The sequence below is a fragment of the Beta vulgaris genome, chromosome 4 (genome assembly GCF_026745355.1).
Source record: "Beta vulgaris subsp. vulgaris cultivar EL10 chromosome 4, EL10.2, whole genome shotgun sequence".
Lineage (NCBI taxonomy): Eukaryota > Viridiplantae > Streptophyta > Magnoliopsida > Caryophyllales > Amaranthaceae > Beta > Beta vulgaris.
This window is the reverse complement of record NC_079205.1, coordinates 9,830,483-9,849,449: the sequence shown is the minus strand read 5'-3', so window position 1 is coordinate 9,849,449 and position 18,967 is coordinate 9,830,483.

The window sequence follows — 18,967 nt, the reverse complement described above, 5'->3', positions numbered from 1 at the left end:
AAGCTAGTGTTTCATAATGTGATGGGACATGAAATTTTTCAATATGAATATCCTTGGTATTTAATGTAATCTTTTGTTTTATGTGTTTAAGTTGGAGATAGCAAAAACAACGAAGATACAAATATATGTTAGCAAAATAAATCAATATCTTAATATATCCTAGTTATTTTCACGTTTTTTTTTTTTTTGCATATGACAGTCTCCTTTCCCTGTAGCTACCCGATAGAAATGCGCAGAAATAGTTGATATTATCAACAAACATGAATTAGCATCCACTGTAAAAAGTAGGAAGTCTCTTTTTTATTAAAGTTGTCAGTACTGAACAAAAGAAGTGTTGTTGGAAGTTTTGAGCATGAATCAGGTGGGAAAATACGATAAATACCTTCGTATCCCTTCTATTACATGCAGATCGAAGACTACCATCTTCAATTCTCTCCTTGATAGAATTTGGAAGAAATTCCAAATGTGGAAATAACTTTTTTTATCCAGAGTCGAGAAGGAAACTCTTTTGAAGTCAGTGATTCAAGATATTCTTACGTATTTCATGGGGGTATACAAAATTCCTACTTCTAAAATTCAAAGAATACACTCTGCTATGGCTCAATTATGGCGAGAAAGTTATGATTCTCATCGAAAAGTTTCGCTAGAAAAATTAGGAGACTATGTGCACTATAAAGTATTTCGGTGGAATGGATTTTAAGAACCTAGCTATTTCCAATGATGCTTTACTTGGCGACAAGCTTGGTGTTTGGCTCTCTCGCCTAACTCTTTTACTAGGAGAGTTGTGGAAGCAAAATATTTTTTTTAGTTATGATTTTTTGGATGCACCTCTTGGTTTATGAGTCTTCCTTTAAACACTTGTTTGCTACTTGAAAACAATTTTCCATAAAACATTTACAATGGGGTAGTCAAATATAAATATGTGCTCATACCGCATAAGCTTAATAATAACATGCCTACACACACCAACATCCCTTTCTTAGATGTCATCTCTTAGATGTTTTCTTATGCTCAGTTTTTGAAATACATGCTCTCTAACAAAAGAAAAATTGAAGAGAATGTCATAATTGTTTCGCTAACAGCTAAGTGTAACACCCCGACAATTCTCTATTTTTTAAAATACCTTTTCTATATAAAACTTATAGAATAATCAAAGTATTATCTCCCGTGTAATAACGAATTATCGGCTCACTCAGGAATTTTGCAGCGGAAATAATAATAAATAAACTTTGAAAATAAAACCTAGTCAACCAAAAACTCAACTCCAAAAGTCAAACAAACATCAAGTCAAAAGCCAACCTCAAATGTAAAAGTCAACCACAATAGTCAATTACGAAAAGTATAAAGTCAATTGTAAAATGCAAAGTTAACACAAGCTCTCCAAATTCTCGAACCCATGATGCATTATCTTCAAAACTGTAAACGACGATGCACTATTGACCCGGGAGACTGCTAACCAATTGGATCATCACAAGATCAATAAGGCATAGTCATGATCAACACATATACACAAAGCACGTAATCAGTAAAGATGAGTACTACATAGTAAATAAATAAATAGATAAAGCTAACATGATACTAATAAATATTAAGCAGGGATGGATAAATAATATAACAACATCGCAGACTACTTTTACAGAACTTAACTCCACAACTAATAAATTAATTTAATTTATATGGAATAGTCGATGGAACGAGTTGTCTAAACGAAAATTAGTGTTCAATCTAGAAGATGAAGTACAGGCGTGACTCCGTACTCCCCTAACCTAGCTACGATATCGAGTAACTTTTAAAATAAAAATAGGACATGGTGATCAATTCGGTCCCAAGAAAAGTCATGGGCACCACCATGTACTCCAACTCATACTTGTTCAACACTTCAGACGTGCATAAGTTTAAAGCTATTGTTATTCACGTTTCACTTTACATGATTAATAATTTATTCACTTGTTACGACTCACAAGTATGACAAATAATATAATCATCAAGATACACAAACTTTCATTTTTATCTTAGGATTAGATAAGATGATCAACAACTTAACAACCCAAGATTATTACTTCCAATATTAGATCAATGACCTTTATTTATTTGTTGAATCAAGTCAACAACCAACCAACCTTTCATAGGTGTAATGATCAACATATCAATAAGGCCATTGACCCTCATAAAATAATTAAACAATCGAAAGAGAACAACATGATTCAATCATTGATCCAATAACAATAACATAAATATTAATCCCTCATGTGAATTAAGAAAATAAAGCTCTCATATATGCCATACAAACATAATATAATCATCCTAATCAACATGCTTCACAAAACAGCATAAAACATGTAAATCCAATTGAATATAAATCACATATGACCTAAAAATTAGTTCTCGATACATGATACTACATAAATCCCATCCGTAGGACATGATATCAATCCAACTAACATGCACATAGGTATGTACGTACCTTGTGTAGACAAATCGAGAGGCCACTTTCACAAGTTTAAAGTCTCTTAGAGAGAATTATCCGCCTAAATAACCAACATAACGACAAATCAGTACTCTATAAATTTTCAGCAATATTTAAATACTTTAAACCCTCTTCAAAAGTGTTTAAAAACCTTTCCCATCAATAGAACTTAAGTATTAGGGCTTGCTAGTATAGTACTATTATATAGTTCTTACAAACCCTTAAAACTGATAGAACCCTAAAAATCCATGCTTGAACGCTTAAAATTCTAATTTAAACATAATCAGTAAATTTGAAATTTAATTACTTCATTATATAAACTACATAATCTTATATTTATATTTAAATCATCAAACTATAACTTTAAACATACACATATCAAAACAATTCTTAAAAATATAAAATTTGCATTGAAAATAACTTGAGAACGAAGAAATAACCAAAAGAAAGAGGAGGGAGGGTGCGCGACACGAGGGGACGAGCAGCGCTGACTACTGCCAAGGGTGCAGTGGGGCTGCTGTCAGAGATCGGCTTGCGGTGGTCCGACAAATAGGGAGTGTAATGATATTTTGCAGAATAAACTTATCTAGGAGATCCAGGCAACTATTCTATTCTAGTCAAACTTGGTGTTATTGCTATCAAGAATGCCTTGTGTGATCTTTGGGGGTAGTGTATGTCTCATGCCTTTATCAATCTGCAAGAAACTTGGCATTGGTGAATTGAAACCCATATGCATCTCTCTCCAACTAGCAGGTAGAAAACTCAAGTTTTCACTTGGTATCCTTGAAGATGTTCCTCTTTGAGTGGGTAAATTCTTTATTCCATGTCACTTTGTTGTTATGGAGATGGAAGAAGATGCACAGGTTCCCATCATCCTTGGGAGACACTTTTTAACCACTGCTGCAGCCATTATAAACATGAAGAAAGGTAAGATCACCTTTGAAGCAGGTGATGAGAAGATGGAGTACACACTGACAAACTCCATGAATTCTCCTTCAATGAGAGAAATTGTTCATAGAGTTGATGCTCTTAATGAGGTGATAGAAGTCAAGGCCTTCAGTTTGCGACTTGATGATTCATTACAAACAACGTTGACAGGTAGTGCTGATGAGGAAGATTGGCAGATCACGGAATACAAGAGACTTCTAGAGGAGACACGAGCTATTGAATCTGAAAAGCCTATCAAGGAGATATTGAGCTCAGGGAAAGCTAAGGAATGTACTACACCTCTTAATGTAGAACTGAAACCTCTCCTCTCTTAGCTTATTTCAAACTAGAATTTTTTTGCACGCGATGCGTGCTTGAATTTTTTTCAAAACAGAAACTTTATTTTTTCGGCATAAGACTCAAAATTTGAACATTAGACATACGAAGTATAATTATTTTTAGTTGCAAAATTTGATTGGTTTAGTTTCTGTCACTTAAGTCTCTCACCAATCTTTTTTTTTTTTTTTACTTTTCAAAGTTAAATTCTATGAACAAAATTTTTTTTATTGAATTTATTTTTGATTTCTAATATTATAATTTTTTTAGTTGATTTTTGAATTATGTACAGTACTTCATAAATTGTAAAAAAAGTGGACATTTTGATTTCAAGTCAATTTTTTCATAGGTTGTAGTTTGTAAGTGAATTTTTAAGTTTTTGTAGTTTTGTCATTTTAGTGTTTGCATAACGTAAATTATGCAAATGTTTTAGTTGACTTTTGAGTGATTGTTATATTATATTTCTTGTATTTTTGTTTGAAGCCCCCTTTGATTTGTAAGTGAATTTGTAATTTAGAATGAGAAGGGGGTAACATAATATCTTCATTCGGAGATACCATAGCCCCCCATTCCCTTATATAATAGAGATATGTTGTACTTTAATTCTTGAATGATATTTTACATAAACCTTTTTACCTTGATAATTAATCGCTATTATATAATAGAAAAAGATAGGTCCAAATATATGTAAAAGTTTAATTATATATAGGGAACACTATAAAAAAGTAAATAATTTTTTTTCTTTGTCTAACTTCTAAATTTCAATTTCACTACAAATACACCTCTATTTTTTTTATCATGACCCACCATTAATTGTGAATGGTTCTTGAGAATAGTAATTTGTAAGTAAATTTTTATAAATGTTTTTGTATGTATTGACGTTCTAGGTTAATTAGTTTATTAATTTGTATGCCAATTTTAGTTTTTAATAAAGTTTTCTGATTATTTGAGTGATTTGCGTGATTTTTATAACGTAATTTTCTTAATTGTATGAGTGATTTGTAAAGTTTATTCTTTTAAGTGGTGATTTGTGAGTGAGTGTTGTAAAATAATTTTCGATAGTTTTTTTTAGTGCCGATTATGATTTTGACATTCCTTTTGTAATTTAGAAAGGGAAGGGGGGCAAAATAGGCATTTCAAAAGAGGACACCATTGCTCTCCCCTTCCCTTATATAATAGAGATATGTATTCATAGGTCCCAATGATACTTACCCTATTATTGTTAATGTTGATCTTGATCATATTCAAATCGAAAAACTACTTGTTTTGAGAAAATATAAGAAAGTCATTGGATACACCATTGATGATATTAAGGGCATTAATCCTTCATTTTGCATGCATAAAATCATTCTTGAGGACGAACATGCTTCTTCTATAGAATCTCAATGACGAATTAACCCAAATATGATGGAAGTAGTCAAGAAAGAAGTTCTTAAATTGCTTGATGTAGGTATAATCTACCCTATCTCTCATAGTAAGTGGACTAGTCCTCTCCAAGTAGTTCTAAAGAAATGAGGCATGACAATTGTCAAGAATGACAAGGGTGATCAAGTTCCAACTAGGACCGTGATAGGGTGGCTCATGTGTATTGACGATAGGAGATTGAATAAGGCGATCCAAAGAGATCATTTTGCCCCCCCCCCTTTTTCATTGATCAGATGTTAGAAAAGTGGGAAAAATATTCTTTTTCTGTTGGTTGGATGGATATTCAGGTTTTTTTTCAAATCCCCATTCATCCAAGTGACCAGGATAAGACTACTTTTACATGTATTTATGGCAGCTTTGCATATTGAAGAACGTCATTTGGATTATGTAATGCTCCAGCCACTTTTCACCATTGCATGATGCAATTTTCACCGTTGCATGATGCAATTTTCTATGGAAGTGCTTATGGATGACTTCTCTGTCTATGGAACATCCTTTGATATCTGTCTTGCTAATTCATAACATAAGGGTTATTATTGTTGCAGATGTTGGGTGGCGATTTATTAATGATACTCTTCCTATTCCCTTTCAAAAAAAATAATTAGGAAAAACTAGTTCACAAATTCCGTCAATTGGATAAACCAAAACTAATAACATTCATCGTTTCCTTAGCGTTTGGTTTTTCCTGCATTTCATTTCTCTTACGATTATAAGGGGCTAAAAGCTCTTGAATGGCGCCTTCAGACACACATGCATAAGCCACTAAGGAACTTAGACCATATTCCCCATTTCGTTCAAGCTTTCTTACTTTGTTAATTTCTCACTTGGAATCTTGACATTATTCATACTTAGATAGAATTTTCACAATTATGAGAAAAAATATAGTCATGTGGGGTCTTGTTTGATTCGTCTCAATTAAAACTTTATTAATATCAATTGTTAAAGGTTTTACTAATATAAAATGAATGATATTTAAGTTCAAAGACATGCATTGGGGGACGCGCACCTGAAAGTGAAAATGATTAAAAAAATCAAGGAAGTCAAATATGAGGAGCATTTCTTTGGGAAGGAAAATCACATCTACATAAACCCCCTATTGCTGCTTAGGAATGGTTTTGTAAACCAAACAAAATTGGAGGATTGGGGGTTAGAGATTGCATGAAGTGGAACATAGCTGCTCTAGGGAAGTATGTATGGCAAATTGCTAAGAAAGAAGATGTGTTGTGGATTAAATGGATTCATAGTGTGTACATCAAAGACACAGATTGGCTGGTGGAAGTACGAAGCTCCAAGAAATGCTAGCAGGGGATGGAAAATGATATGTATGGTTAAAAATCAATTTAAACAGGTCTATGATTAGAATCTTTTTTTGGACGGTTCTGAGGAGTATTCAATCAAAGAACGCTATAAATGGTTAACTAAGGTGCGGGAGAAAGTGGAATGGTATCATTGGGGTTTGTAACAAAGCTAATATCCCTAAACACGCTTTTATTGCTTGGTTGGTTGCTTTGGGAAAGCTTAGAACAAAAGCAAGACTTCAGCAAGCTAGTCTTCAAGATGATGCTTGTTTGCTCTGTAGTCATGGTAATGATTATTGTCAAGAATTGTTTTTTCAGTGTTCATTTAGTGATCAAGTGTGTAAAAGGATAATTGTAATAGCCTTATTTTTAAGAACGTTTATGTAAAAGTTAAATATAATTATTAAGCTAATTATGTTCCGAAAACTTTTATTTTATTTGAGTTGGAGTATGTATTATATTGTCGTGTTTGTAATATATTTATTTGTTTAATTTTATGATGTTATTATTACTATTATTATTATTATATATTTTGGATTTTAATTATTTAATTATTAGTTGAGCAGTATTTCGCAAATTTGAAAAACCAAAACTATGTCTGCTTTCTTTCATTGTCGGTTCATCATTAAACCAAAACAAAAGTTTGGTTTCCTCGTAGCACATCCATCTCAAACCCGAAACCCCCAACACCCAAAACCCCAATCACCCCTTTCTCTCCCCCGCACATCTCCCTTGTTTCACCCCGCCGGAATTTTCCTCTTTTGCTACTCGTCGGAGCTTGTTCTCCGCTCGTTGATGCTGCGTGTTCGAGCTTTCTCTCTCCTCCATCGAAACTCTCTCTGTTCTGTCGATATCTGGTTGTTCGCGGTCGCTTGCTGTTGCTCGCCGGTGAACGATGACAGCTGTGGAATCGTTGTTGTTGTCGTGGTTCTTCGTCTCACTATTAGCGCTCTCTTTCCCCCCTGGTTAAAAGAAAGTTATCTTAAATTGTAAAAGTTATGTCGATATTGGATTCCCGATAAGGAATCGTATCATGGTAAGTTGTTTCGATATTGGATTTTTGATAAGGAATCGTATCAGGTAAGTAATGAATGTTTATTCAGTATTTAAATATGAATATTGATATTGCTTTCCTGATAAGGAAGTATACCATGGTAAGTTATATTGATGTTGGATTCCCGAAAAGAAATCATATCTCGTTATCGGATTCCTGATAAGGAATTGTTCTAGGGAAAGTTATTATGTTGTTGATTTCCTGATAAGGATTTATGTAATAAATATAAGAAAGAGATTGATAGAGTATGAAAGAATAAGTTTGAATTTCTGATAAGAAATCAATTAAAGGAAGTTAAGTATATTGCTTATATCAAAGTTGGTAAACCCATATTATTTATAAGGGACCGTGATATGTCGAAAGGTTAACTTATCAGTTTTTATACTCCCTTCGTTTCATATTAATCTAGACACTTTGACATTTTACACTATTCACAAATTGCACTTTGACCGTCGTTTGTGATTTATACGTGAATAAAAACATAGTCATGTGGGATCTTGTTAGATTCGTCTTAGTATGTATATTATTAATATGTACTTTTTATAATTTTTACAAATACAAAACTAAAGATATATGTCCCCAAAGTTTTACATTGGCATGCGTGAAAAGTGTAAGTGTGTAAATTAAAATGAAACGGAGGGAGTATGAGATATGTATCCATTACAAGATGGCTTGAAATCACATTGTTAGGTTTGTTGTTATGTGAATGACGGTGTAGTAGAAAAAGAACAATTAGATAAAGATATAATAAGTATGCTGTCAACATGAGTTGATATGATGCATGTTATGACAGTGTGACTATGTTGGCTGCTGAGTTATTTTCAATTAAAAGCCACCAAAGCATGTGTTAAGCTTATTTACGGGTTGAGTACTCAGCTTTGCTGATGTATGTATGTCGTTTTGTCTTTTTGTGGCCTGTCACTTGGTGGATGGCAGTATCTTAAATATTTCAGGTTGAAGTCGGGAGTTAATATTTCTAGAGTTGAAGCTAATATGATCTGGAATAAGAACAATTGTAATGTCATATTTGATACCAAAGTGAGGACGCTTGACTTGTAATAGTTAGTTATCAATCTTTTGTTTTAATTCTTTATATTTAAGAGTCGTTAGCGTTCCTGATTCTCTGTTGGTTGTTGCTCCGCGAAAGTGTTGAGGTTGATGAGCTTTGAGATTTGAAAATATTTTATAAATTGAAATTGTAACAGGTTTATATTATTTCTCACTTTAGAGTTGTCCAATTTTCAAAGGAAACTCTGCCGAATTTTCTATAGAAATTTATGAGAATAGAGTTTGAGAATCAGAGCATTGTTGTAATAGTTAATTAATTTCAATGAATTGGGAATTGAGTTCCACACTCTCCGATGTAGTTCGGTGAGTGTGATGGTAATAATTCAGGTTATCCCGACCAGAGTCTCTTTCGCTGTGCTTAATCCTTTGTAAGTTGGTCGGGAGAATTCGGGTTGTTACAATAATGCAGTGGCTCCATGTAGGGCACATACATCCTGAGCATCTGTGCACTAACCGAAAGAATTCGGGTAGGAAGTGTAAGTCAAAGAACTAACAACAAGTGTGTTATGCCAACTTAGCTCTATGGTGTACTATGTCTGGAAAGCTAGGAATCATTCTTATTGGAATTTAGCAGTCATGAGGCCTGACATTGTTGTTAAGCAAATACAAGCAGATGTTTGTATTAGAATCAAAAATAGACTTTCAATGAAGTGGATCAGTGCTGATAGAGAATGGTTTAGCAGATTATTATGTATTGAGGAGTAATTAGCTATTTTGTTTTTTATTGCCAATTTGTTTTTTCTCTCTAGTTGTTTAAGGGAGCTAGTTTAGGTTGTATTTGGTGAAATTTGTTTGCTTTTTGGTATAAAACTTACATATTACCAAAAAAATAATATGAGGAAGTCTTTCAATCTTAACCTCAACCTTTATTATCTTGAGATATTCCAAACGTTTCAAGTTAATCATGTAAATGATCAATATACTCAAAATATAAATTACTTGTGATTATTTTTATATATTTTCATCTTAGAGATATAATAGTAATTCTTAATTTCGTAATATATTTCCATATATTAAAATGTTGATATAAATGTCCTTAAATATTCCATGTATAGTTTATTTAACTTGTTATAAGCCTCTTGATTAGCTTGCTCTTTTTCATTTTACCCACTATTGTGACAACAAAGCCAGGACAATATGATAAGTCCACAAAAGAGGGGGTCCAAACTTTGAAATAGGAACCAATGAAGATTATGAAAAAGTTGTTGGACTTAAATGAATATGATGATGAACTATATAATGATTTGATTTATATGAATGAAAAATCAATGAATTTAGTTATAGAATTATAATTCTAGACAAATGACTTTTTTTATATAGATGTACTTGATAAAAACTAGAATATGCAATGGAAAAACTAAAAAGTAATATTTACAAAAAACACATGATCCTTTATTAAATTTTTTCACCTAAAATTAAAGTAAAAAAATCTAAATATTAATATCATGCACAATTTTTTCACCATGTACCGCTGAGTTTTCAGAAAATTCACGAGATACCCTCGTTCTTTTCAAAATACATAGGGTACCCCTAAGTTTTATAGTAATACACCCAAACACCCTTAATGACTAACGGCGTTAACCGCCTTAGTCATTAACCTTTTTTTAAAAAAAAAAACTCTAATTAACCACTAACCTTAACCCTAACCTTAATCCTTAACCTTAACCTTAAATCATAAACCTAACCCTCAGCCCCCCCTTCCCCCACCCTCCCCCACCCTCCCACCACCCTAGTAGCCCCCACCACCCCAGCCCCCTCCTCTACCCCCAGCAGCCTCCCTGCCCCTCACCCCCGCAACAACCTTCCCCCACCACCTTGTCAAAATCCCCTTCTCCCCAACCCTCATTGAAACCCCACCTCCCCTGACCCCCGTTGATTTTTCCATCTAGGACGAGTATGAAGTTCAAAAGTGACCCGCAAAAGTTCGGAAAGCGTCCTACGAAGAAGCTGGTGACAGACAGGCACCACGCAGTGCGATAGAGGAGGGGAAATTCGACTGGGGTTAGGGGAGGAGGCGAAATTCGATGGGGGTTAGGGGAGGGGGTTTCGATGAGGGTTAGGGGAGGGACAGGGGTTTCGACGGGGGTTAGGGGAGGGGGTTTGACGGGTGGTGGGGGGGCGGGAATTCGACAGGTTGTTGGGGGGAAGGGTTGTGGTGGTGGAAGGGTAGGGAGGGAGTTAGGGTTAGGGTTAGTTAGGAGTTATGTTGTAGGGTTTAGTTAAATTACTTAGGTTTAATTAGGGGTTAATGAAGGTTAACACTAACGGAGTTAACCGCTGTTAGTAATTAAGGGTATTTGGGTGTATTATTATGAAATTTAGGGATATCCCGTGTATTTTGAAAAGTTGGGGGTAACGTGAATTTTCGGAAAACTAGGGGATACTTGGTGAAAAAACCTTATAATATATTAATAAAAATATTAATACATAAAACAAATACCAAAAAACATACAAGGAGTACTCATACATATTTGATACCTTCCCCTAAAAAAAAAAACTTGTAACACCAAAATCATTTGAAATTCCGTCAATTAAACGTCTATCAAAAAATGAAATCATTTAGGCCAAATTTCATACACCGATAATTATAGATGTTGCATTAAAAAAGGTAGAAACTCAAAGGATTAAAGAGAGTAGATTTTTTGTTATTTTTTGTCAAATGTATGTGTGCATATAGAGTTTCATTGAATATTGTTATCCACTTTTGGATGGTAAAGTGTAATAAAAGCAAGGTAAGATTGGTCTCAACATCTCAAATTATGGCACGGTTGCATCTAGCGCCACCAACTTTGACTAGTAGTCAAATCAATACAAACTATTGGCATGGGTATAACAAGTGTACATAATGACGTCAGAACTCACTTTACTTGCCAGCAACGTTAAATTCATAATAATTTCCTTTTTGATTTACCCTTTTTCTTTCATTTATTTTATTTAATTTTTTCCTTAATTAGAAGCCTAAGTCAAAGTTAGTCTCGACGTTATGTTTAACACACGTTGCAACCATACCAATAATTTGTGGTGTTTTGACTACTAGTTAAAGTTGATGGCGCTAGATGCACCTAGGGGTGATAATCAGCCTGACAAGCTCACGAGCAGCTCGGGTTCGGCTCGGTCAAAGCTCGACTCTTTGAAGCTCGGCTCGAGCTCGGGCTCGGCTCAAGACTTAAACGAGCTGAGCCGAGCTTAGCTCGGCTCGTTAAGCTCGTGAACAGCTCGATTATTATTTTATACTAAAAAAAATATTTTATATTAAAAATTATTTATATATTACAAAATTATTTATATATATTAAAAATTATATTAAGTATTTCATTCAGCATGGACAATGGGAACCAATGTTGCAAGATGGAAGCAAGTGAGAAAGATATTTGGCTTTCTAGATTTCCACATCGGTAGAATAGGATGAGGGTGTGAGTTAGAGGTTTTATAAAAGAAATCTTTCACTTCTTAACTTTCTACCATTGGCCTGCTACTACTTGCTTGGCCATGCAATAATAAGTTTTAGGTATATATTGGGCTTTCGAATTACTAAACGTTCGGGCCGAATGAACAATGACCTTAGACTTGCTTAGGGTTGAACCTTGAAGTTATATTCGAGCTCGAGCCGAGTTTTAAAAATTATATTAAGTATTTTTTTTAAGATATTAACTAAGGTATATAATAGAAGAAAGATAAAAAGAAAAGGTAAAAATAATTAAAAAGGGTATTTTCATTAAGGTGTGATTGTTTGATCATTCTCACACTTGAAATAGAAAGAGGAGAGAGAAAGAGAAAGTGGGAATAATTACTAAAGAGAATTCATGCATCGACAATGGGGAGCAATGTTGCAAGATGGAAGCAAGTGAGAAAGAAATTTGGCTTTGAGTCCCACATCGGCAGAATAGGATGAGGGTGTGAGTTAAAGGCTTTATAAAAGAAACCATTCACTCCCTAACTCTCTATTAGGTTCGGTTTTGGTTTGGCTTGTTAACACTCCTAGCTGAGCCTAAACGAGCTCATGAGCCGAGCCTAAACGAGCTCACAAGCCGAGCTCGAGTCGCAAATTTTAATCACGAGCTCGAGCCGAGCTCGGCTCCCCCAAGCTCGGCGAGCTCACAAGCCGAGCCAAGCGCATGAAAAATTAAACGAGCTCGAGCCGAGCCCATTACTATTCGGACTCGGCTCGCTCGATAAGCACCTCTAGATGTACCATGCATACATTACGGTGTTAAGGCCGGTTTTGACTGAAAGAAATGATACAATTGTTAACTGTATTAAATGTGTAGCTCATTAATCATATACATTTTACAAATCCTTGCACTTTGAGTTGACAAAAGTGTGTGTTTCCTTTTATATGTTTTTTCACCCATCAAGCTCGCTCATTTTCCACAATTGCAATTAATATCTTAAAATGTGTACTCCCTCCGTTCCAAAATATTGTTCCCATTTCCTTTTTTCACGGTAATTGCAAGTAGAATTTAAGAGAGATAGTAAAGATTTTTTGTTTATTTAAATAAATGTTGTATGGGGAAAGATAATTTTAAAAGAGAGAATGGAGAATAATTGGTAAAACTAAAGAAGCAAATAAATGATGGGACACAGTTTTTTCTAGACAAATTACGGAAAAATGTGGAACTAAATATGAAAATGAGAATTATATTTTGGAACACCCAAAATGGAAATGAGAACTATATTTTGAAACACCCAAAATGGAAATGAGAACTATATTTTAGGACGGAAGGAGTATTTTATGATTCTCACATCCATCAGTGAAGAAATTCTGTTTCGTCCCAACTAATTTAGCAATCCAAGTTTACAAACTTTACTAAGTTGAGATGAACTTGGTAGAGCTAGTGTAATTGAAAAATATGTTCTAAGAAATTTGTATGCCCAATCTCCTACTATAATGAATGAGGTGAAAATTACTTCTATTAGTGAACATTTATACTAATATACTGATCTATTAAAAAACGTGTTTGACAACGTATGTACGTCACGTGACATCTCTTTTACTCCACTAGAATACGTCAACTAATTAACAAAAGTAAATTGGCTTGCAACAAAATTTGAATCCATGACATCTTGATATTATACATGGTACAATTACCATCTCAACCAAATTTTAATCATGTTTTACATGTCCACATTATTATATTTATCCCTTTTAAATGTTCAATTTTTTAATTATATTTTTATGCGAATAGACAAAAATACATATGATGTTCGGAAAAGTGTCCTCGGAAGCAACACTCAAACCCAAATACTAGTTATATATAATAAAGTGGACAATTCTATTTGGTATGACATTGAAGTCTGCCAGTGCAAGATTGAACGAGCTAACTATAGATGATTAATACGCATTACATATAGTAGATTTGACAATCTATAAAAATATATTAAAAGGCGTGCATAAATAAGAAAATGTACCACGTGGTGCTCTCTTTAGGGATTTTTAGTTCATGTAATCCATGTCCAATAGAAAAATGTAGAAATTGCATAGTAAGGGTTTGATCTCAAGATCTCAAGTAGATAGAATAAAGTCTTAACCACTAGACTATTAGTGTTATTATCATAAAATATTATATTAATAAATGAAATGGTTTCTTACCCAGGCAATAGCCCAGGCCTAATAACTAGTTATATATATATATTATAACTAGTTGTTGGCTTGGCCAAGTTCCGGATTATTGCATCTAATTCGTTTTCTTTTTTATATGACATTAGTTGAATATTTTTTTAAGTTGGTAAGATATATAAAGGGCTTTACTGACCTGGCACCTCGTACAAGTATAAACAGTCAGGTTTTGCAGGTCCGACTTTTGGATGGAAGGAGGATGGTAAGGGAAACGTCAACCTAAATAGCGCATAGTGTGATTTGATCACATGACCTTAAAGTCATGAGGCAAAACATTTACCACTAGGTCAAGCCTTGCTTGGTATGACATTAGTTGAATTACATGCCACCATATCAACTTATACATTTAGATGATACGTGATGATCTCCAATACTTCCACACGCGTCTTACTAATATATAGAGAAATATAGATGAACAATTATTTGTGCTATCCTTGATAAAGGAACAAAAAAATTGATAATCAAAGGTTGAATACACCTGGGAATCTAAGGTGTTAATATACACATTTAATATGTACTCTATATTATATTTTCTTAAATTAAAAGCATTATCTTGTCCTTAAATAATTTCTTTCCACAAAAACTATATATATGAAATTGTAGATTAGTTGGTTAGTATGTTATGTATTCTAAATCATATATTTCCTCCACTCTATGAACAATGTAACACTTGCATTTTTTAGAATCTATTTTACAAACTATGACCATGAATTCTCACCCCACCGTATAATAAAAACGTAGTCGAGTATAGATTGATCTCGATGTCTAGTTTCAAAATATATAATTTTTATAATTGTTACTAACATGAACTGAATATATTAATGGTTAAAGAAGTGCATTGGAGACCTTAAAAACCCACGTGTTGCATTTTTTGTATGAAATGGAGGACATGATTTTAAGAAAAAATGAAAAATATTATCTTGTCTTTAAACTTTTTTCATAAAAACCAATATCAAATTGAGAATTAATTATTTAATGTATTTGTATAACAAATGGGAAGTTTTGAGTTTGAGTTTATGGAGTAATTGCATCCCGAACTAATTAATTGCATCTTTTCTTTAAACTTTTTTCCATAAAAACCAATATTAATTATGAATTAATTAGTTTCATTTTTTAGGAAATAGCCTAAATTTGTATTTCAAATGGCCTAATTGCATCGCGAACTGAACAAGTGCAGTGTTCGTCAGGGGATCAACCTCCGCTTCAGACGTGCTCCACCTCTATTTTTAGTCCACTTTGTTTCTGTTACTTTTTAATTTCCTTCTCTTTATTTTGTTTGCTTCTTTTTTTTCCTTTTTATTTGTCTTCCCATTTTCCCTTTGTTTTGTTTTTCGCTTTTTTACATCCATCCTCATCCTAACCAATCCATGATGAATCATCATATGCCTTTTAGATCACATCCTTCTCCCTTAGAAAATATACTCTACCACCCTTGTAAATCTTATGTGATGTAACCAAATTTTTGTCAAACAATCAAAAAATAACCTTCAAAAAGTGATTATAAATTTTTCTACTTCTCGCCACACAGATATTTGGATTTGTATGTGTAAGTTGTAACTAAATTCATTGATCTTATCAAATTATGTTTACCTTGAAACCCATTTCCTAATATTTTTGATCCGTCACCGTGTGATAGTATGACATGCCTTAAATAGTAGAATATATATATAAATGGACTAGTATTAGAACTAATCTATACCTAAAATTGATATAATTACCACTACCATTCACTCACTCACTAACACACGTATACACACACTGTATGTTGTTATATTTCATCACCCCGCTAACTCTTTTCTTCTATACAACTGTATCAGTGTTTCTCCTTTCTATCATATGTTGCACAACTCCTATACTTCATCAAACCCCCCCTCCCTAACTGTGTTAATGTTTCTCCTTTCTCTCTATCATATATTGCACAACTCCTAGACACATTTATCTAGATTTTGGAATTAGACATACCACGCGAAGAAAATCGTCTTGTATATCCAACCAGTGTTGACAACTTTACCACGGATGACAGATTAGTACTCTCAAGTGGCCATCGTGGACACGAAACTCTTATTAGGTAATTTTTCTAACTTAAAAAGAAAGTGTTGAGCTAGATCTTGAATTATATGGCGCTAAAATTAATTAAGTATTTGTTTGGCTGACAGGAATTTAGGTATACAATGAAAATTCCCATGATTTTCTCATTTGAAAAGTTGTTTGGTTGACAGAAAGGTGAGAAAATGGGTGCAACAGAAATTACTTAGGAAATTGAAATTCCCTCAAACTGTGGAAATTTAATTACCCACTCCCCCTTACTCAATCAGAATTCCCACATAAATTGCAAATTCTTTGATATCAACCAAACAAATTTAGGACATTTTCTAGGAATGACATAAGGGAAGTAATTTCCTAAGAAATGAAACTTACTACATAAATTAAATTCTCATGTATGTCAAATGAGCACTAAGTTTGAGGGTCTAGTATATCATTTCTATTTAGGTTCAATTTTAGGCCCATTCTATTTAGGATAATTAGCAAGGTAATATATTAAGTTATCCTCAACCACTCTTGTGATTTTTCACAATTCTGTAATATGTACTCTTCTAGATCATAAGAAATAAGTTCTCCCTATTCTATAGACATAGCAAACATTTTCTTAATGAACCACGTTAAATCCTTGTATCAATTGTTCATTAATTCTTTTTTTTTTTTGTTAATTGCTTCCGTCACAACACAAAAAATTACTTGGCCCCTCTTATTATATTAGTAGTGAGAGAATAGGCTAATTAAGGAAACTTCCAATCTACTAGCTACTTTAATCTACTAGTGAAATAATATGCCTTACTACAAGGACTTAACAAAACCCTAGATTAGACGCCATGCAAAAAACCCTAGCAGGATATCGGCATAGAATTGCGTTACCCGATGGCCTGGGCCAAAACACCCGGGCGGGCAAGAGAGCAAATATTCCATGAAGATAAGACACAAGGCTCGCTCGGTCGAGCGAGACGAAATTCCAGCTCGACAATTCTTCGTAAAACAACAATAACTTTCTCGTTTCTCAGCAGAATGAGGCATATGACCCGTCGTTGGAAAATCTTGGAACAAGCTATCACCTCCAATTTGAATTAAATCAAAACCACTAATATATTGGAAGATATGTGCATTCAAAATCAACCTTATGCCATTTTCACAAGATTTCAAGTCACAAATAACAAATCTCCACCTTTACTTGAAACCGATCAATCAAGATAACTCCACCTTGAACTGAAAACCAAGAAGTGATGTTCACCATAAACATAGAACCTCCACCTTAAACAAAATTCCATAAGCCTACTCACTTTAGGCAATCAAGAATAGACATCTTCTATAAACTGTGTACCAATGCGTCTTCAAACACAAAAATTCGTATATATATCAAACCATCATATGCCCTAGATTGAGAGTATAAAGCCACCAACGTCAAGCATGCTTATTCAAATTGACCAAACAGTTTTTCGAACGCTTCTTCATGTCAACAACAAACTCAAGCAGTTCTAGAAAACCAAAACATATCAATAAATTTCTAAATTGCAGTTGTACTTAACAAAACACAAAAGTACCAAATTTTGAGATAAGAAACAGCGTAACTAGAACAAAATCAAATGCATAACCAAGATTGCTACTTTATTACAAACTCAAAAGCAATCTATCATAGACTCCAAAGCAAAATCCACACGATTTTCTCGTTTCACTAAGAGATCTCAAAGGGCACCAATCATGAAGAGATCGTATAGACCGCAACCCCAAAAACACTTGTAACCCTAAAGTGAAAGATCATCATTAAGAACACCGTTAGCGATCTTTGTGGATTGGTTCCCATTATTCTTCTTTAATTTCTAACAATCGACTTTGACATGATCCTTCACGTGACAATAGTTATAGATTACTTTACCAAAGTTCTGAACACCATAAGCAACCAAAGTATAATTTTGAGAAGGATTATTAGATTTATTAACCAACTTATTGTTGATTAAGTCTCTCAGAGTTAGGCATCCTTAACATCTTGCAAACTCAAATCATCTTTACCATACAATAAAGTATCTCAAAATGATGAATGTATGTGAGGATGATCAATGTCTACTGTGCCAGCAACAACAAGAGACTGTAGCTCATTTGTTATTTGAGTGTAAGTTCAGTGACCTGTGTATCTCACAGGTTTTGCAATGGTTAGGGGTTGCATGGAGACCAAGGAATCTGGTCCAGCTATGCAGATGGGCTAGAAGTGGATACACAGGATATAAGACTAGGAAAATGGTCCTACTGTCAGCTATAGCTGCTACTGTGTATTCAATTTGGAGGAATAGAAACTCTGCTTATTGGGAACAGGTTATAATGACTGTTAACAAGGCGGTACAGGAAATTAAAATGAATGTAAAGCTTCGTATTACTCAGATCCTTAGTGATAAGGTCAAAGAGAGGGATAGGAGATGGATCCAAAATCTGTAAATGTTGGGCATGTCCAACTGTAGCTTGGTTGCTGGCTTGATTGGCTAGCTTTAAGATGTGCTTTGTGATGGTTGAGCTAATGAATTTTTACTTATCTTCCAAAAAAAAAAAAAAAGTATCTCGAAAATGCTTATACGAAGGTTGTAAAGAATACAACAACCTAATAGTCATATCCTCATCATCAATCTCAACATTGATGTTTTGCAAATCCATATAATAATAGAGAAGTATTCATCTAAATGAGACTCAAGCAGTTTACCTTCTTCTAGACTGAGATCATGAAGTCTAGGTTTGAG